Source organism: Dromiciops gliroides, chromosome 1, assembly GCF_019393635.1.
Source record: "Dromiciops gliroides isolate mDroGli1 chromosome 1, mDroGli1.pri, whole genome shotgun sequence".
Lineage (NCBI taxonomy): Eukaryota > Metazoa > Chordata > Mammalia > Microbiotheria > Microbiotheriidae > Dromiciops > Dromiciops gliroides.
The window spans coordinates 232687886-232709722 of NC_057861.1; positions in this window are offsets into that span (position 1 = coordinate 232687886).

The following is a 21837-nucleotide window of genomic DNA, read 5'->3' on the forward strand; positions in this document are numbered from 1 at the left end:
GCCAATCTGATAGGTGTCAGGTCATACCTCAGGGTTGTTTATTTTGCATTTCTCTAATCAGTAGTGATTTAGAGCATTTTTTCATATGGCAATAGATAGCTTTGATTTCTTCATCAGAAAACTGCCTGTTCATGTCTTTGACCATTTCTTAATTGGGGAATGACTTGGATTCTTATAAAATTGATTTAGTTCCCAGTTGCATGAAGTTTTGAGAGTGAAAGGAACTTGCCTAACTGATTCTGAGGCTACTCTCTATCCTGTCTATTGGACTATCTCTCCCCAATCCCTTTAAAAAATAGGTGTCAACAACCATGTTTTGATGCCTGGATCTAAACTTCATCTTCCAAACAAACAAAACAACAAACACAAAACAAACAAAAACTTCCTCTTCTAGTTGAGTTTAGGTTGCCTTGGAACAGAGTCAAATTATCTATAATATACCAATTACCAGTTCTATAAAGTCTGGCTTTTCAAGTTATTTATTTGCATTTAGATCACCTAAAGGGGAAAGTAGATTGTGAAGTACAATACTAACAGAAGCAAGAACCCTGTCCTTGATTCACTCACTCACTCATTCATTCATTCATTCATTCATTCAATAAACATTTATTTATCACCTACTGCGTGCCATACTAAATTGTTAATTAATTTATAGAATTATGAAATGGGAGAAACATGCCCAGTTATTTGTATACTTGCCAGGATCTACCATGGTGGCAGCAGGGAGTAATGTTTTAATGATACTTTAATAAGGCACAGAGAGTGCAGGGGCAAATGGCACAGAGCATACAGAAAGAAATGATGCAAAAAGGAAACAAAAGCTATTTAAAAATATTATTTGAAGAAAATAATTGAATAAAGTAGATAGACTGATCAACAAATTTTAATGTAGGTGAAAGACTTATTCCGGAAAAGGATGCCTTGTAGAAGTTATATTTCTTTTTTTTTGTTTTGTTTTCTTTTTTGCAAGGCAATGAAGGTTAAGTGACTTGCCCAGGTCACACAGCTAGTAAGTGTCAAGTGTCTGAGGCTAGATTTTAACTCAGGTCTTCCTGAATCCAGGGCAGTGCTTTATCCACTGTGCCACCTACTTGCCCTAGAACTTATATTTACAAGAAAGAAAAACTCAACCTGGTTTTAAAGTGTCTAAGGATCACCTAACACTTTTATTGGGAGGTAATGTAGAAAGGGATTTAAAATTTTAAATTTAAATGCTGATTTATTGGTCTTGAAAATCCTTACACTCTGAGAGGCTACTACCATCAATTTCTTTAGCTTTTTGTGGTTAAATAAGAAAGCACTGGTGACTTAAGATGTTTTGAAGAATGGTTTTCAAGCTATTTTAGCTTCACTGTTGAGAAAGATAGCAAAGACGACAATATGTTAAAAGGTAGTACTGATTTTAGACAATGATCAAGGTCATCCATTAGTTAGTTCACTGTGTGGGAATGTAAAAGTCATTTTTCAAAGAGCAACCACCGCATCATTATTGCAGGCTTAATGGATTAAGGAACCATTGCAACATTTAAGGCCTATTAACTAAGATAAACTTTTGAACAGGCAATTGTTAAAACTACAGGTGATGATGCAATTTCTCTAACTCACTTCTGTTGAGATCATAATATTAAAGATATGATAAAAACATACTTCTCCTGTTTGGCAAAGAATAAATAGCCGAAATCAACATGCATGTAGTGTGGAAGCACAGTTGTCACATTGTGCAAATAGTGATTTTGAAGGTTTTCCCTCCCAAAGCAGAATGTTAGAAAAACATTAGAAGAAAGCTTGGTTTTGATAAACTAGAAAATGATAACATCTAGGAATTGCTCAATATGCACTCTGAAGAATTGACTGATAGCCATCTCCTTCATTTAAATTAATGAGTTTTTGAAGAAGTTGTTGGTAATGCTGAAGAAGCAATTAATGTTCAAATGAAGGAAATCACTATCAAAGAATTAGAAGCTATTTTTCAACCTGTAGAAGTCATGAGGCAAAAACCTATGAATGGTAACCCTAATGTGAATGGCAGGTGGATACTCTTGTACTATCAGTGTATGTATGAACATTTAAAGAAGGAGAAGGCAGTTCATTCTATGCTCTTGAAACATTTAAAAAAATAATGCAGTGATGTTTTTGTCATGTTGTAAGTATAGGCTATAGGTATAATATTCAGTAGATTTTATTTTAAATTTTTTTCTCTATATAACTACTCTATTACTTTATAATAATCAGAAAAAAACGTTTTCCCCCTTATCCTTTGCTATTAAATTAAAAGCACGTAAAATGTATTTTGGGCAGCTAGGTGGTACAGTCAATAAAGTGCTGGAGTCAGAAAACCTCAGCTCTTGGGCAAGTCACTTAACTGTGTTTACCAAAGTTTTCTCATCTGTAAAGTGAACTGAAGAAGGAAATGGCATACCATTCCTTTATCTTTGCCAAGAAAACCCTTAAAAGGGGTCACAAATAGTCAGACACTACTAAAACAATTAAACAACAACTGAAAAAATTTCCTTTAAAACAATTTCATTCCCTATTTCCATTAAGCTGGAATCAATTATGTATTTTATATAGAATAATAACTTCAAAACATGCAAATTTAAATAACATGACCCCTTCATGAGATTCATTATTCAAACTAATCAGAACCTGGCTATGTAAACACTTGGAAATATATTGATTACTGTTTTATAGCCAGGAGGGCAACCAAATACATTGAGAGCATTAGTGTCTAGGCAAGTCACTGGGCTTTAGATCCCTCAGCTATAAAATTAATGGTGTAGTCTAAAATCTCTAAGGTCCCATATGCAAATTCTCAAATGGCTTCTTGTCAATCTGGATGAAACCTCCAGCTAAGTTAATTGCAACCCCTCTGTACCTACCCATGTCTTGTGACTCTTATCTATGTTCTCCCATAAGTTCTGCACAGGAGGGGCATCTAAGATGCTTCAGTCTTTCCTCACTTTCTCTTGTTATATGACTAGCCTATCTTCTCTTTTGATTATATGTCTTTGATGATGCTTAGTTGTTCCTTAGTTATATATGATACTCTGCTCACACCTACCATGTATCAGTCCATTCATTGCCCTCTGATGACACTCATTTTTAATTCTTCAGAGATTAGTATACTATAACTTTCAGCCATACAAGATTACATGAGTTTAAAATATTATGTTGTATTGAAATGAAAGGATCACTCAAAAGAAAAAAAAGCTGAATTCTAAGCACTTTGAAAAACCCTTGAAATTCCCAGATAATAAAGTGTAACTCCCTTTCATAGCAGAGAGGTGGGGGCCTACTAAGACAGAATATTATACACAATATCAGTTGTTTTTATCATATGTTTAAAGTCTAAATCCACAACATAGCATAGCATAACATAGCATAGAAGGAATTTTCTCCTATTTGTTTTATAATTAAATGGCACAAATCATTTGGAGGAGATAACATAGTACTGAGTTTAAGCCATTTGGAATGTCTTCTCCATTCTGCATAGCACGGACACACTATATGTCCCCAATAGCAAAAAACGAAAGAAAGAAGAGAGAGAGAGAGAGAGAGAGAAAGAGAGAGAGAGAGGAGGGTGGGGGGAAGGAAAGAAAGAGGGCGTGGGGGGAGGGAGGGAGGAGGGGAGAGGGAAGAGAGAGAGAAAGAATGTATAGGAAGAAAGGAAGGAAGGAAGAAAGAAAGAAAGAAAGAAAGAAAGAAAGGAAGGAAGGAAGGAAGGAAGGAAGGAAGGAAGGAAGGAAGGAAGGAAGGAAGGAAGGAAGGAAGGAAAGAAGGAAGAAAGAAAAGAAGAAAGAAAGAAAGAAAGAAGAAAGAAAAGAAGAAAGAAAGAAAGAAAGAAAGAAAGAAAGAAAGAAAGAAAGAAAGAAAGAAAGAAAGAAAGAAAGAAAGAAAGAAAGAAAGAAACCCAAACCACAGAACAAAATCAAAGAACCCTATGGCTCCCAAACCAGTTGAATTGTTGCTAGAATTTCAAAGAGGCAATGAAAATCTGAATTTCTTAACATGCTCTGGAAAATAAATTGAAGAGATTAACCAGATTTTCCATTTCTTTTCACACCTTCTCTGATAATCCTACATTCTCTGGATTGAATTACTTAAATGTACTAATCATCATGCTTCTAATTATGTTTTTAAATGATCTTAATCTTCAGAAATCACAAAGAAAATTCCTAAATGAGTTAACATCATCACAAAAGAAAGCTTTGGTAGAGATTTAAAACCAAACCAAACCAAACCAATAGGTTGCTCATTAGTGCATCAAAACAAATGGTTCCAGAGACTTGAAAGTGAGTGCTGAAGATGATTTGCCCATCAGATATCATATCCTCCTCTAAGAATCATGTTAGGACAAGATGGCATTCACTCCAGCCTAATCTTTTCTTTGAGATATTTTCTCCTTCACTACCAGTGGTGTGATTTCATTTGTGTTTGGACATAGAATCCAGTTTGAAAGTTCTATAGCTTTAGAAAATACCATGAAAAAAATCAGCAAGGTGTTTCATAACATCACTCAACAGCAAGTACAAATATCAGACCCAAGAAATAGCAATGCCAAGAGGCAGAGAGACTCAGATGTTGGGCTCTGAGAAATACAAATAAAACATGTAATTCAGCAACTAATCCACTGTGAACTTATAATAACATGACTCATAACAAGAAAATCATTCAATAAAATATTATGCTGAATGGGAAATGATTCAGTGAAAATATTATTCAGAGCAAGCAATTACTGAGTGAAGGTATTACTCACAGCAGACAATTACTCAGTGAAAATATTACATAGGGCAGGCAAATATCTCATCAAATGTTTGACAAGGACAGCAATTATTCAATATACAATTGTATAATTGTACCCAATGGGACAAACTTGTCATACAGTGTACAAATCATTTGTAGACTCTAAGGATGTTACTGTGACTTTTGAAAATGTAGATAATTTATGAACTTATTTGTCATTTGAGAGATAAAAAAATTCGTTGCAGTTTTACTTTCGGATAAACACCATTAAAAAAGCTTACGAATAGTTTTCAAAGCCCATTTTTCAAAGGATAATCCTTTATTTATTTTCTTGTTCACTTCTCTATTCTCTTCCTTATGTTGTACCACTCTTCCCCCATCCTTTTCCTGAACACACAGCTATCTTGCCTTCTGGATTAACTGGAAATAGCAATGATTTCAAAGGCTTGCTTAGTGTGTACAAGAATAAACGCAATCCACTCCTCTTCTAAACTTTCAAATTTTAGTTAAGGGTATCCACCATCCCTTAGGTCTTTGTAATTCACTGACTCATGCTCCTTGGTTGTTTTTATTCCACATATGCAAATCAGTTGCTATGTCTCGTTTTTTATTTCCCCAAATCTCTCTATTCACATGGCTGCTCCCTGCTTAATTAAACTATTGAATTAGCCTTTTAATTGATTTCCTTACTTCATTTCTTCTTTTCTAATTCATCCACTACAGTGATGCAAAGTGATCAAAGTGCAGTCTGGCCATTTCATTCCTTTAGTCAATAAACTCAAAATCCTCCTTATTAACTCTTGGATCAAATGTGAGTTTCTCTGTTTCATTGGAAAGTTCTCTATGACTTGCACCCCACCAACTTTTTCAACCTTATTATATATTATTCCCCTCATTACATCTGTTAGTCCAGCCAAATTGGCCTTCTTGTTCAGTGCTGTCTTTGTGCTTTTGCAGTGGACATTCCTCTTTCCTGGAATGAACTTCCACATCACCTCTCTCTCTCTTAAGAATTCCTTTTGTTTAACTTCAAAACTCCTTCTCTTGGAATAGTATGTACAAAAAATCATTCGCTTATACACTAGCAGCTTGGTACAGCTTTGTCCTTACACACAAAAACCACCTTTCATTGATTTTGTATCTATTTTTTATGATTATTTATTGACTTATTGTCCACTTATTGTGATAGAATATAAAATGAGGAACTGCTTCATTTTTGCCTTTGTGTCACCACACTTCAGCATAAAGAAATTGATTCATTGGTTGGTAGCAGAGTTGAGAATGAATATTGATAAACTGGAACATATGCAGAGATGGTAAGAGAACTAGAGGCCATATGACGCAAGGATCAATTAAAGGATGTTTACCCTGGAGAAGAAGATACTTCACAGGGGAACATGATAGCTACCTTTAAGTATTTGAACGGTAGTCACATGGAAGGGGGATTTAGTTTTTTGGGGGGAGGATGGTGGTGGTGGTGTTTGCTTAGCTCTAGAAGGCAGAACTGGGATCCTGGACATTGCAGAGGCAGATTCTGTTTTGGTGTCGGGAAAAACTTTTTAAAATTCTTAGTCATACCAAAGTGCAATGGTCTATTTTAGGAAGCAGTGAATTTTTCATCACTTGATGACTTTAGGCAAAGGCTTAGATAATCACTTGTAAGAAAGGTCATACAATTGATTTCGGACCAGATAGGAGTTGGATTAAAAGACCTCCAAAATAACTTTAAATTGTGAGAACCTGGGATTCTTTTTTAAAAAAATACTATATTTTGTGTTTAAATCATTTTCTCTTTCAAATATATATGTTTTCCTATCCAGTTAACAATCCTTTGAAATAAAGAATTTAAAAGAAAACATTTTTGTAAAACAAACATATCTAGTGAGTTTGATGATACATGCAATTTTCCTGCACCCATAGTATCCCAACTCTGCAGATGAATTAGGGAGGTATTTATTTTCATCTCTTTTTCTGAGACTAATTTGGTCTTCATAATTATACTGTTTATTTACCTTTTCTTGTCATTATCGTCCTCCATGTCTGGAATACTCTCCCTCCTTATTTCTATCTACTTGTTTCTCTAGCATACTTTAAGTCACAGCTAAAATCTTATCTTTATAAGAAGCCTTACACAATCCTTCCTAATTCTAATGTCTTTCCTGTTTTAATTATTTCCTACTTATCATGTCTATATCTATATATAGATATATAGCTTCCTCCTACATACTTGTTTCCTTCTTTCTTCTCCATTAGATTGTGAATTCCTTAAGGGCAAGGTACTGTCTTTTGCCTCTTTTTGTCCCCAGCTCTTAGCACAGTGTCTGGCACATAGTAGATGCTTAGTAAATGTTTTACAGACTGACTGGCTGTTCTATCTACTTACATTATTGTAGTTGTCACACACACACACACACACACACACACACACACACACTCAGTTTCCCCTAGTATTTCTTTGCTTCACTTTGTATAAATTAATTTGTCTTCCTATCTTTCTTTCTATCTCATAGTCATCATTTCTCATATCACAATAATATTGCATTATATTTGTTTAGCACAATTTGTTTATGTATTCCACAATTGATGGGTACTGACTTTGTTTCCAGTTTTCTGATCACTTACTCAACTTCATTCTACTTAAGTCTTTCCAGGTTTTTCTGAAATCTGGTCATCATTTCTTATAGCACAATAGTATTCCATTACATTCATATACCACAACTTGTTTAGCCATTCCCCAATTGTTGGGCATCCCTCAATTTCAATTCTTTGCCACCACAAAAAGAACAGCTATAAATATTTTTCCCCTTTTATATGATCTCTTTGGGATAAAGACCTAGTAGTGGTATTACTGGGTCAAAGGAATGCATAGACCCTGTTAAGGGTTAAAATTCTAGCTAAACTGTCTAAAATATCTAATGAGTGGTCGCCAATAAATTATAAGCTTTAGCAAGAGTTAGACTTTTAAGCATTTATTAAGGAGAATAAGAATTTGGTAAAGAGAGAGAAAGGCCTAGATTCCTATCTATTAAAGGGAGAGCACATTTCTAGCTCCCTTCTCCGCCAGCGTCCCCAGGAAAGAGCCCCAGAGTCAGCACCAGTCTCTTCCTTCCTCCTCCCACTAGTCTGCGTAACTTCCTCCCCGCCAAAGAAAAGACTCCTGGTCTTGCCCTCAAAGACCTTCGCTTCATTGGCAGAACTCTTCTACAGTAAGTATCCAGCAGGTGGCGTCATTCCAATTGTTACAGTCCCCCCTGTTGTTCCTCAAGAAACAAAATGTTTCCTTGACGGAACAGTAAAAACAATATAATAACTATTGCTAACTAATAATATGTGAACACCAATATAGAAAAGGAAGAGAGGAAAGTTTTGTCCAGAGGAGCGATTTTTTGTCCTCATGAACCGACGCTTTGACATTAGTCTTGCAAAGGGAGGGCCTCTGCAGAGAATACATGTTACAGATGGTGTATATTATAACAGAAAGAGAAAAAAAAACCCAACAAAAACACAAATCAAAACTGTTCATTTAAAGTCTCTGAAAGTCTTTTCTCAGATGTCCTCTAGGTGTAGTACGTGGAATGGAAGTCTTTTCAGGGGTTGATGTGTGGATGCTGGTAATCAGCCAGGAAAATTTCCTACAAAATTGAGCTTAACACAACTTTAAAATAGCTTTGTCAATAATCAAATCAAACAATGAAAGTTCTCAAAAACATGTCTAAGGGAATTCATAATCTTAGTTGTTACACATGAAACATATAATAAAACAAAAATTGAAACATTCTTTAAAATTATAATATTACTATAGTCCCCCCCTTATGGAGGGTAATTGAGAAGACAATTGCTGCAATATAATTAATAAAAATAATTTTTATCTTTGTTTCATCACTTTTTGCATCATCTGCCTAATTATCCTCATGCCATTATGAGAAATTAAAAATCTAATATAATTGGTAACAGGTGTCAAGGCCAAATTCAACACTGTTATTTATCATGACACCTGAGATAATTATGGGGGTTACCATAAAAGAACAGAGAAATGATGGGATATGAGCATTCCCACACTTGAGCAATATGTACTACCCATACAGTATGCCAGGCTTAAAATAGGTGGATGGAATATATGTCCATGCCACCGAACATATTGGGAAGAAACTGAGTCAGACTTAATCAGATACATGGGATTGAGATGTCCATGGCATCAGGCATATAGGAGGGAGCATAGAAGCCAGGTGTAGAAGTGAGATGGGTGGGATCAATACTTCCAGCCATCTGTACAATATTGTGGGGAAAAATAAAATAAAATAAAATATTAAACCAAGAGAATCCAACCTCAACATTAGTCAAAAGCCGTTCCCTCGGCCATACCTTGACTTCATGCATGTCTCCCCTCATGTGACAGTTCAGTGTCTGCTCTTGCATGTATTCCTCTTGTGATTGGATGGCATCTTGGCCAACTGGCATCTGATAACTCAGAATAAAGGCAATTAATGTCTTAAATGATAAGTTCCCATAATCCAAGTCTCATATGGATTTAAAAATTGAGGATAATAAATGATTGCAAAAAATGCGAATACATCTTGACTCAGAACACAATATATAATTATGCAACAATTTCAAATAATACCCCTTTTTTTTAACTAGTATACATTACTTTTTTGAAAAATCTGAACATATTTAAATACAAGTTAAAGCACAACACAATCTCAAAGACAACTTTTACAAATGTTCCCCTCTTTTTTTTTTTTTTTTTGGAATATGCTTATCAAAAATAATACTTCTTGGAATCAATTTACACTGTGCCATGGCAACCAATTTGCCAGGGAAATGCTTTAAAGAATTGATTAAATAATCAGTTGAGAAAAAAATAACAAAAACAAACAACTCAGAATATGGGAGCACAATACTCCTAGAATTAACATTGTATTATGAAATCAAAACCATGTTTCAAAATTAGATAGATGAATGAATAGAAGAAAATACACGTGGAATAATAAAAGACAATGAAATTCAAACTAGGGAAATCTAAATGAATATGAACTTAATATTAATAAGAATATTACAAAGATATAAAACTTGATCGCATGACTATAGAAAAGCTTTACAAAACTATCTCCTTGTTTTTAGAAACTAAGTATAAGACCACAATCTCAAAAGCATTAAAATCTCTATGAAAATAAACCCATACCATTAATTTCAAAATGTATATATAATAGCATAGAAATCCTATGTAACCTCTGAACTACATGAATACTCTGAGAGAATTCAGAACACTTTTGATTCCGATATCTAAGAGATCCCCAATACTCATATCAATACCTTGCTGCTTACTTCTACATTCTGTAAAATATGTACCCTTCCATGGCAAAAGAAGCGAGTCTTGAACTATGGTGAGATTGTCATTCTTATTCAGCTTAAGTTTTTCTTCTTTAACAACCCCTCTATATTGTCTGTCCGGGCTTTTCACCATACAAATGCTTTATAAGATTACTAATTAAAGACAAAAGCAGGTTAGCAAAATTATGAACAAAACGAGCATATCTGGAATTTAAAGAGTTTTCTAAGGTTGTCTCAGAAGCACAGCCAGGCTGGGGAAGGGCTGAGCTTGAAGCTGCAAATGTAGTTAGAGAAAGTCGAGCATGCGCATCAGTTCTCTGGACTTCCCAGGCCGGGAAGCAATGGGCTTGGCCATGGGAGGAGTAGAGGGTGGGGTCTGGAGAGGAGGGGAGGGACCAGAGCAATTTGAAGCAGACTTGATTTTGAACTCAGGCCTGGATTCCTCTTCCCCCACTTTGCCTCCAGGTGCTAGGGGATTAAAAGCTTCTAGAGGTGGGTCATTGCCTCCAGGCATGCAAAATTAAAGCAACAATTACTGTTAGAACTGGGAAAAACTGTAGGAATCTCTTCAGGTTTCTCTGAAAAAGCATGGTTGGGAGAGGGGGGAGATATTTCCTTGTGTGAGTAAGTTGCTGGCTCTTTTAACAAAAATAAAAAGAAAAATAGAAAATCCCACAAAAACAAAGCATTAACATGATCTTATCTCCCATTTGTCTGGTTAAACAGACTAAAATCAAAAATAGGATAATTAGGGAGTTTAAAAGGTCCATTTGAAAAAATTTAAAGAAAACACAGCAGTACACCAGTACTTAGCAGTTAAAGGGAGAGGAGGGGAAATTTCTTACCCAACCAGCAGATCAGAAGAGACTGAGGGTTAGCTTTCCTCTTCGTGGTCAGCCATCTGTTAAGGGTTAAAATTCTAGCTAAACTGTCTAAAATATCTAATGAGTGGTCGCCAATAAATTATAAGCTTTAGCAAGAGTTAGACTTTTAAGCATTATTAAGGAGAATAAGAATTTGGTAAAGAGAGAGAAAGGCCTAGATTCCTATCTATTAAAGGGAGAGCACATTTCTAGCTCCCTTCTCCGCCAGCGTCCCCAGGAAAGAGCCCCAGAGTCAGCACCAGTCTCTTCCTTCCTCCTCCCACTAGTCTGCGTCACTTCCTCCCGCCAAGAAAAGACTCCTGGTCTTGCCCTCAAAGACCTTCGCTTCATGGGCAGAACTCTTCTACAGTAAGTATCCAGCAGGTGTGTCATTCCAATTGTTACCACCCACAGCCCTTTGGGCATAGTTTCAAACTCCACAAATAATGTATTAGTGTTCCAATTTTTCCACTTCTTCAACATTATTGTTTTTTTTTCATATTAGCCAATCTGATAGGTATGAGGTGGTCCCTCAGAGTTGTTTTAATTTGCATTTCTCTAATCAATAGCGATTTAGAGCATTTTTCATATGGCAATAGATACTTAGATTTTTTCATCTGAAAACTGCCTGTTCAATCTCTTGACCATTTCTCAATTGGGGAATGCCTATTTAAGTCTTCTTTTACAAAATGACTATTATGTAATAAACTATATCAGATTGCTTAACATCTCAGGGAAGGGATAGGACAGGGAGGAAGGGAGGGATAGAATTAGAACTCAAAATTTAAAAAAAAATGTTAAAAATTGTTTTAACATGTAATTGGGGAAAATAAAATATTATATATTTTTAATAATGTAAGTTGAATGTTCCTGTTTAAACTTTCCTCTAGCACAGGGGCAGCTAGATGATGCAGTGGATAAGCACCGGCCCTGGATTCAGGAGGACCTGAGTTTTCAAATTCAGCCTCAGACACTGGACACTTACTAATCTGTGTGACCCTAAGCAAGTCACTTAACCCTCATTGCCCTGCAAACAACAACAACAACAAAACAAATCCCCCAAAACCTTATAATATTGTTCCAAAAATTGGAAATTCTTTAAAGAAATTGCAGAGGGACAGCTACATGGTGCAGTGGTTAAAGCGTTGACCCTGGATTCAGGAGTATCTGAGTTCAAATCTGGCCTCAGACAGTTAACACTTACTAGCTGTGTGACCCTGGGCAAGTTGCTTAACCCCCATTGCCTCACTAAAAAAAAAAAAAGAGAGAAATTGCAGAAATCTAGTTCAGAATGATTCTATCCAGCCATATTCTTTTGTTCTGTGATGGTTTGGGGATATGGAGTCTGTCTTCTAGCTAGCACCAGGGAAAGGTTATTTTCATTCTATCTCTTATTCTTAATCCCTGGAATATTTGTGAATGCCAAACTCTTGTCCAGGAAACCACTCTCATGCCCTGTAAATATCTTTTATAAGTCCAGTTTACTCTAGGATGGCTCAGTAGGTCAGTGCTAAGTGGTTCTGTTCTGGGAGCTCTCAGGGATCACACCAGGTACTGCAAATTTGATTGTGGTTAAAATGAAGGCTTGGAGAAAGCCTGAGATAGATTTGAGCAGTAAGAAAGAGAACTCTCACATTAGTATAGAACTCTCAGCACATCTCTTTTCTGGCTTTTAGGTCACTCACTCTACCTCTTAGTGCAGGAAAGCTTTTTGAGACAACTCTGGATTATGTCAGAAGTTAAAAGGAAAAAAAAAACCCTCATGTCTATAGATATGGAAAAAGAGGAAACTTTCGCCTCTCTACTTCACTTGGACTTGCTTTCTTACTATATAAGCTTGGCACAGTTAGGTAGTGCAGTTGGAGAGAGCACTGGTCCTGAAGTTGTGAGGACCTGAGTTCAAATCTCAACTCAGACACTTTGTAGCTATGTCACTCTAGGCAAGTCACTTAACCCTAATGGCAAAGAGAAAATGAGGCTGGAAACTTTGCACAGCCTTCCCTCACTTAAATCCAATTCACTGCAAGTCATGACATCACCTCCTAAATGTCATGGTTCTCTTTGAGCACAAATGTATATTATATATTAAATGAAATAATACACACAAAGCTGTTCACAGACAAATGTCCTAAGGATGATGAAGGATATGTTCTACTGACACAGTCAAGTATACATGATATGCCCTTCTGGGAAAATGAATCAACTTCTTTGAGTCTCAGTTTCTACATTCGTAAATGGACAAAACAGAGATAAAAACACTTCCTTAGGGTCTGCTAGGGGTGCAGTGTATAAAACACAGGCCCTGGATTCAGGAGGACCTGAGTTCAAATAGACCTCAGACACTTGACATTTACTAGCTGTGTGACCCTGGGTAAGTCACTTAACTCTCACTGCCCTGGCAAAAACAAACAAACAAAGAACAAAAAACACTTCTTATGGCTACTCAGACTTTTGGAAGGAAAACAACTATGTTACCCTTAAAATGGTATAGAAATGTGAGTACTGTTAACAATCCTCTCATTCTCCAGAAAGGTGAATTGGGGTTAATATCAAATTATTTGCAGTTTTCAAAAAAGTGATAAGCTTACCTATAAAATATCTCTAAGGACAATCTAATGACCTTCATCTAGCTACAGGAGAAAGCCAAGTTGAAATTTTTGAATGAAATGGAATTCGTTAAAATTATACATTTTCCTTTGAAATAATGCACAGTGCTTGATGGTCAGTTTCAAACAGGATTTGAGTTGCACAGTCCAACTGCTAACATATTATTCTCTTTTGCAAAAAGACTCAATAAGAGCACAGTGAATAAATTGGACTGAAAGTCACCCAGGAACTCACTAAAGAGGGATTATGTGGTAGGTCATCTCCTTATTCTCATGAAATTGACATTAGGCTAGATTTCATGTCTTGTTTGTTCATACTACATCAGTGACAAGCCCAATTGATGAATCAGAGCAAAAGAATGAGATTGTTACCTTGAACTGGGAATTATTGATTTCAGAGTCTCTGTCTCTGTCATAGTTTATTATTTGCCTCAGTTATCTTGAAACATGGACCAAAAAGTTTCTTATCTAATTCAATTTATAATCATTGTAAGTCTTGTTGAAATGATAGGCAATACTGTTTCCAGTTTTCCCAGAAATTTTTTTGAAATAGTGAGTTCATGTTCCAAAAGCTTGGATCTTTGGGTTCTCATATACTAGGTATAGACCAACATCTACACCATATACTAAAATAAGGCCAAATTGGTACATGATTTACACATAAAGGCTGATGCCATAAACAAATGCAGAGAGTATGGCATAGTTCATCTGTCATATTTATGGGTAGAGGAAGAATTTAGGACCAAAGAAGAAAATAGAGTAAAATAAAATGTAAATAGAGCATTTTGATTATATAAAATTAAAAGGCTTTTGGACAAACAAAACTAATGTAACCAAGATTACAAGGGAAATAGAAAACAGGGAAAGAATTTTTGAAACAAATATCTCTGCTAAAGACCTCATTTCTCAAATATATAGAGAACTGAGTCAAATTTATAAATACAAGTCATTCCCCAATTGATAAATGGTCAAGGGATATGACAGGCAGTTCTCAGATGAAGAAATCAAAACTATCTATAATCATATGTGTAAAATTATTTGTGGCAAAGATATATATATCAGAAGTTTTAGCTGATTCATTTGAGAGATTGCACATGCTACTGAAGCAGCTTTTGAAGACCTCCCTTTTGGGGAGGAGAATGCGAGGAACTTCCAGGATGCCGACTTAAAAGTGAGGGCAGGAATGGAAGTTCTCTCTCTAGGCGGTGAATTTAGTAGCGAAGGAGTGGGATTGAAAGGAGTGCACGAGGTTTGGTGTTCAGTCTTTTCAGGGATTCGCGGTCTGGCGGGCAGTTTGGGATTTGGTGAGTTTTATAAAAGAATAGACTAAGCTTAGATCTAAGATTATTCATTTGTATTTCTCCTTCCTTATTTTCCTAACTGGTTTCAGCTCTTGTTGTCTAATTAATTCCCAAGCAATAAAATAAAAAACTGATCCATCATAGATTAAAGCTCAGTGACTCCTTGTTCTTCTTGGTCTGTGATATATATAAGGGAAAGTTAAAGGGGGAGATTAATGCTCTGTATATCCAATTTGGCTCTCACACATATGAAAAAATGCCCATGACCACTACTGATCAGAAAAATGCACATTAAAACAACTCTGAGGTATTACCTCACACCTATAAGAGTGACAACTATAACTAAAATGGAAAATATTGGATGTTGGAGGGGATGTGGGAAAGCTGGGATGCTAATTCACTGTTGGTGGAGTTGTGAAAAGATCCAACCATTTTGGAATGCAATTTAGAACTATTCCCAAAGGGCCATAGAACTGTGCATACCCTTTGATCCAACAATACCACTCCTAGGTTTATATCCCAAAAATATCCCCCAAAAGAGAAAAAGAAGTATTTGTACAAAAACATTTATAGCAACCCTTTTTGTGGTGGCTAAATATTGGAAATCAAAGGAATGCCCATCAATTGGGGAATGGCTCAACAAAGTGTGATATATGATGGTAATGGAATGTTATTGTGCTATAAGAAATGACAAGCAGGATGACTTCAGAAAGGCCTAGAAAGACATGTATGACATGATATATAGTGAAGTGAGCAGAACCAAGAGAACATTGTGTGCAGACAGCAATACTGTTTGATGAAGAGCTATGAGTGACTTGAATATTCTCAACAATACAATGATCCCAAAGTTCCAAAGGACTATTGATGAAACATAATATCCACATCCAAAGAAAGAATTGATATTTATTGAACAGACTGAAGCATGCTATTTTTCACTTTCTTTCATTTTTTCTTATAATCAAGTTTTCTTGTACAAAATGACAAATACAATGTTTTACATAATCATACATGTATAACCCATATCTGATTGTTTGCCACCTCAGGAAAGGGGAGAGGGGAGGGAAGGGAAAGAGGATACAAATCAGAACCAAAAAAAAACATAAATAAAAATATTTATTAAAAAAGAAATGATAGGAAAACTGAGGCTTTTTAAATTCTAACATAATTAGGCTTATATTTGAATGTTTACTCCTCTTCATTTTTTTTCCTGCATTTGGTATAGGAATGGGTTAGGAATGAGGAAAATTCTTTCACTGATGCAGATAAGCACTTTGTCTGCAATTTAAAATTATGTGAATTGCTTGGGAGCCTAAACAGGACTTGCTTAGGATCTCAGAATCACACCTTCCTGACTTCAAGGCCAGCTCTTTACTTTTCTTTATTTTATATTATTATTATTTTTTAGTGAGGCATTGGGGTTAAGTGACTTGCCCAGGGTCACACAGCTAGTAAGTGTTAAGTGTCTGGGCCAGATTTGAACTCAGGTACTCCTGAATCCAGGCTAGTGCTCTATCTACTGTGCCACCTAGCTGCCCCACTTTTCTTTATTTTTTAAAACTATTCTACATTTGTCTTCTAATTGATTGTTAATGCTGAAAAAAATAGGCAATTAAGAGATAAAGTAATGAAATGGCTGCTGAGCTCTAGATTCAAGAACTTATTGGCTGGCCAATAGGCTAAGAGGAAATTGTCAGGAAACCAGCAATAGGGTAACTAGGAAGAAAGGGCCAGATAATATAGTATTTTTTTTTTTTTTTTGGTGAGGCAATTGGGGTTTAACTGACTGACTTGCCCAGGATCACATAGCTAGTAAGTTTTGATTGTCTGAGGCCGGATTTGAACTCAGGTACTCCTGACTCCAGGGCCAGTGCTCTATCCACTGTGCCACCTAGCTGCCCCTATAATATAGTATTTTCAAAATCAACAGGTAAAGGTAGGGAAGGAGCTGTCCTCACTGACACAGAGATTCCCTCATTTTTACTTTTTTTTTCACACAAAAATATATGATTTATTTGTGCACATTGGATTTATGCTAGAAGAGAAGTTAAAGAACTAGAGTTTCTTCCACAACTATCTTAATCTTTTATCTTATTAGGTGGGTACAAAGTGATCCATAGGAAAATCTGAGAAACAGTACAAAACATAAATTAAAAAGAAAAAAAAGTTGAAGGATTCTAGGCAAACCACAATATAAGTTTGGCTCGAGTGTCCTGAAACATGGATAAATATCTGGAAAAAAAAGTAAAAGAAACCATGCAAAGCTATACAGTAGATAACAGAGGATATGATGTTCTTTCCACAAGGAATGGAAGTGGAGGTTCTGAAGAAATATCTTTTAAAGCTATGCAAAAGAATAAAGCATTCAGATGTTCCATTAAGATGGCAGACAGTGATTATGACCAGACTTGGCTCCCTTTCATTTCCATAAGTCAGCTACAAATGTACCAATAAAGGTCAAAGATGAACAATTATTAGGCCTGGTGACCCAATCTTATGCTTGTGAATTAGACTTTTTTTTAATCTATGTGAAAGACCTTAATTTGTCCCTATTTAATTTCACCTTATGAGAGTCAGCTCAACTTTTAGCCTGTGAAGCTCTTTTAGTATCCTAAATCTGACATCCTCCATTTTAGCTGTTTTCTAGCTTTGTGTCATCTGAAATCATTGATAAGATACAGGGACTACACTTCTGATTGCATTAAGATAGGGAACTTCCAGATGAGGAACTCTCTCACTTGATACAGATTGGTATCTTCCTAGAAAACAGACCTAACCTTAGAAAGGTGCCCATGGCACTGAAAGGTTAGAGACTTGCGTAAGGTCAAACAGCCACAAGCTAGCAATCAGGAGTTAAATATAGGTCTTCTTAGTTCTTAAGCCATTTGCTATCCATTATGCCAAACTGTCTCCCTTTGTAATCATAAAAAATGTTAATAGTACAGGGCTAAACACTTGTCCCTGAGGTACTCCATGATAGAGAACTTTTTCTAAGTTTACATTGACTATTTTTTTTTACTTTTTTTTTTTCGGTAAGGCAATTGGGGTTAAGTGACTTACCCAGGGTCACACAGCTAGTAAGTATTAAGTGTCCTGAGGCCGGATTTGAACTCAGGTACTTCCCGAATCCAGGCCGGTGCTTTATCCACTCCGCCACCTAGCTTTCCCCTACATTGAACTATTAATGACTACTTTTTGAGTCTGGTATTGACTAGTTTTAAAATCTACCGTTTCTGAATAGTTTTCAGGCTCATATTCCTTCACTTTGTCTTAAAATATTAGGGGCACTACAGAAACTCTTATTTGACAACCTATAGCCAACAAAAAGCACTTGATCTGGGGCACCTAGGTGGTGCAGTGGATAGAGTACTGGCCCTAGATTAAAGAAGACCTGAGTTCAAATCCATCTCAGACACTTGACACTTACTAGCTGTGTGACCCTGGGCAAGTCACTTAACCCCATTGCCTCACAAATAAGAAGTACTTGATCAAATAATTCCCACATGAAAAAGCAAATGGATGAAGAATGCATATTATCACTTTTATGACATTTTTTTCAGGGCAAGATAGAAGATCTTTAATAAATTTTCCATTTGCAATGACTTTGCCAGTAGAGGATAAAAATTACTTCTGTAGCCATAACATTCCTACAGCATGGCAGATGCTAAATGCATATATAGAATTGGTATAAATGGCAACACTTTTTCCGCTGGCTAAGTGACATACCTGAGTGAAAGCCACCAGCTCAGCAGCCTGAGCACTGTTTCGAAGGCAGAGAGCCTGCTCAGATGGGATCACAATCAGAAACTACATTCAACACCTGTGTGGTGAATTCTTTTCTCTTTTTTAAAATAATAAACATTTTTATTTAAAGGTTTTAAGTTCAAATTTTGTCCCTCCTTCCCGCCTCTCCTTCTCTCCAAGGCAGTAGAGGTATCAGACATAGGTTATACATGTGAAATTATGTAAAAAATTGTCTTATTAGTAATTTTTATAAGAATACTAGAATAAAAGAGAAAAAAGAAAGTGGAAAAATAGACATGCTTCATTCTGTGTTCATCATATCAGTCCTTCTTTTAGAGTGGAGGAGTAGTATGCTTCATCATTAGTCATCTTGGGATTGGTCTTGGATCAGTGGTATTGCTGAGATAGTTGTCATTCAGCAGTTCTTCATCAAACAATATTGATGTCTCTGTACAATGTTGTTTTGATTCTGCTCTTTCACTATACATTAGTTTCATACAAGTCTTCCAGCCTTTCTGAATCATCCTGCTTGTGATTCTTATAGCACCGATAATATTCCATGATCATCTTATACCACAGCTTGTTTAATCATTCCCCAATTGATGGGCATTCCTTTGATTTTCAATTCTTAGCCACTACAGAAAGAGCTGCTATCATGACACTTTAAGGAAGCATGACATAGTAGGCCGAGAGTCAGCCTTGAAGTCAGAAGGACCTGGATTCAAGTCCTTCCACTATAACATACTGACTTGTGACTCTGGGCAAATAATTCAACCCCGTAAGTGCCCATAGACAACTTTTAAGACTATTTATTACAGAGTAGTTGCTGAACTGCATTGATAGAGGAAATTTCCACATTAGGAGTTTGCTACAATAATGAAATTGGAGGTCTGGTTTCCTCCTCCTCCCCTCAAACAACCAAACATTATTTTGTGGGAAGTCCATTGAGCTTATTCATCTGTACAAAAATATCTTTATAGGCACTGAAGATGGAAGATAAGATGGGTCCAGAATTGAATAGGAGAAGGCACTGGAATGGATAAAGTAAATTGTACAGTACTTTAAATGAACCTTAACTGCTCCTTGGCATCCTGCTATATTTTCTTAATATCACAGTTTTCCTCATGATGCTACATGACTGTGAATTATGGAATATTACCCTCTCAGAAGAATCACAGTTTCAGGTGACCAAAGGGTAATTTAAAGATGCTTTTGTGGGGTGTTAATAAGCAGATACAGCATATCCACTACCATAATGGTTTTGGATGTCAGTATAAAATTGGTCATCAAAGTCATTTTTTGCTAGAAAAAGGAGACGAGGGAGCAGGCTGGGCATGAAGTAAAGTAGACCAAAGTAGGACAGGCTGTATTGGTACCCAAAAACAAAATGTCCCAATGGGATTGGCTTCCATGGATTTTGGTAATACTTTGTTTTAAGATTATGACAGGACCTGGATAAGAAATGCTCAGGATGAAAAAAATCAGAGATACATGATAAGTATGAGGTACAGCTTGCTAGCATGTCATACCATGTACTATTAGCAACATGTCATCTACTGTTAAGGGAAAAAGGTTTATACAGAAAACGCTTTTTGAAATGTGTCTGGTAAAAGCTAAATGAACTGAATTAAAATAATATCTGCACTTAGACCAAGAAGGTAGTTGCAAACATAAATATTTGAGAGCTAATTTCATGACCATCCCACCAAGTACATTTAAGAAGAAAGGTGACTATTCATAATAGTTTGCCTGTGTATTTCACCATGAGTGGAATTAGATAACCGACTTCTTCCTCTAAAAGTGTAGAAAATCATTGGAGAAGTGGGGAGCCATTTCTAAAGATACAGATTCACAAGCCAATGAATCATTCAGAAGATCCTAGGCCCTAGATCAGAGATATAGAGGTAAAAGGAACCTCAGAGACCCTCTAGTTTAATTGCTTCAGTTTTTAGAAAAGGAAGCTGAAATGAAGGGAGATTGTGACTCCCAAGTTCACATAGGTAGTAAGCATGAGATCTGGGATTAAACATAGGTCCTCTGATTGCAGAGACTGCTGCCTTGTCCTGTCCATTATATTATAATGCCTGCCATCATCTTCTTTACTTAAATATTAATCTGCAATTAAAATAACATACTGATTTTTTTTCCAAAATGGTTTTTTTCCAATTTTTTTCCCTATGTGTTTGTGTCAACTCAAATGATTTCATGGTATGAAAAGGCAACAGATGGAAGAACTGTCATCAGTAAAGTTAACAGAATAAAGAGAACATTGAAAGATATTTTATTTGGAAACTGGTGTTCACTTATGATAATAATATCATGTTACTTATGGTAAATATTTAGGTATATTGTTGATTTCATTTGTGTAGCTCCCTCACTGAGGACTATCCCAATCCCTACTAGACTTCTTATTGTTTTGTTTTTGGTGGGGCAATGATGACAGTTCTTCCATCTTAACCCTCATTGCCCTGCAAAAAAACCCCAAAACCAAAAAACCCCAAAAAACAATTCCTGGGGCATTTTTTTGGTGAGGCCATTGGGGTTAAGTGACTTGCCCAGGGTCACACAGCTAGTAAGTGTCAAGAGTCTGAGACTGGATTTGAACTCAGGTCCTCCTGAATCCAGGGTCAGTGCTTTGTCTACTGTGCCACAGAGCTGCCCCTAGACTTCTTATCTTGTACAAATCTTGTCATTATTTTTCTGAAGTCTCTATAGAGCATCTCTCTAATATGTGCAAAACCTTTCTGTGGCTATTTTATTATCTTGGGGTACAATTGTACAATTTGTGCTATCTATCCACTACCTATCATTTCAACCCATCTTTTTATCAAGTCATACAAGTCCATTATGATCACTTCATAGAATCACAAAAATATCATTACTTCAGAGGACATCTAGTATAACCTATTAATATGAGATTTCCCTTTGCCTCATTCCTGACAAGTATTCACCTATTTATTCATTCTAGTTATCTCTAGGGATCTCCAGTGGTAAAGAACTCATTTTCTAGGGTGGTCCATTCCACTTCAGATGTACTAATAATTAGGAAATTCTCTCCCAAATATACTTCGTAAAAACTTTCTTCCATTATTCCTAGTTGCACTAGAATACCAGTCTTTTACATATAGCCTTTTTAAATACTCAAGAATGATATCGTGTCCTCCTGTCTCCTCTTCTTTAGGCTAAAAATTCTCAGTTCCTTCAAGTAGTTACTGAATGCAATTACCTCCAGTGCTATCACTATATGGATTG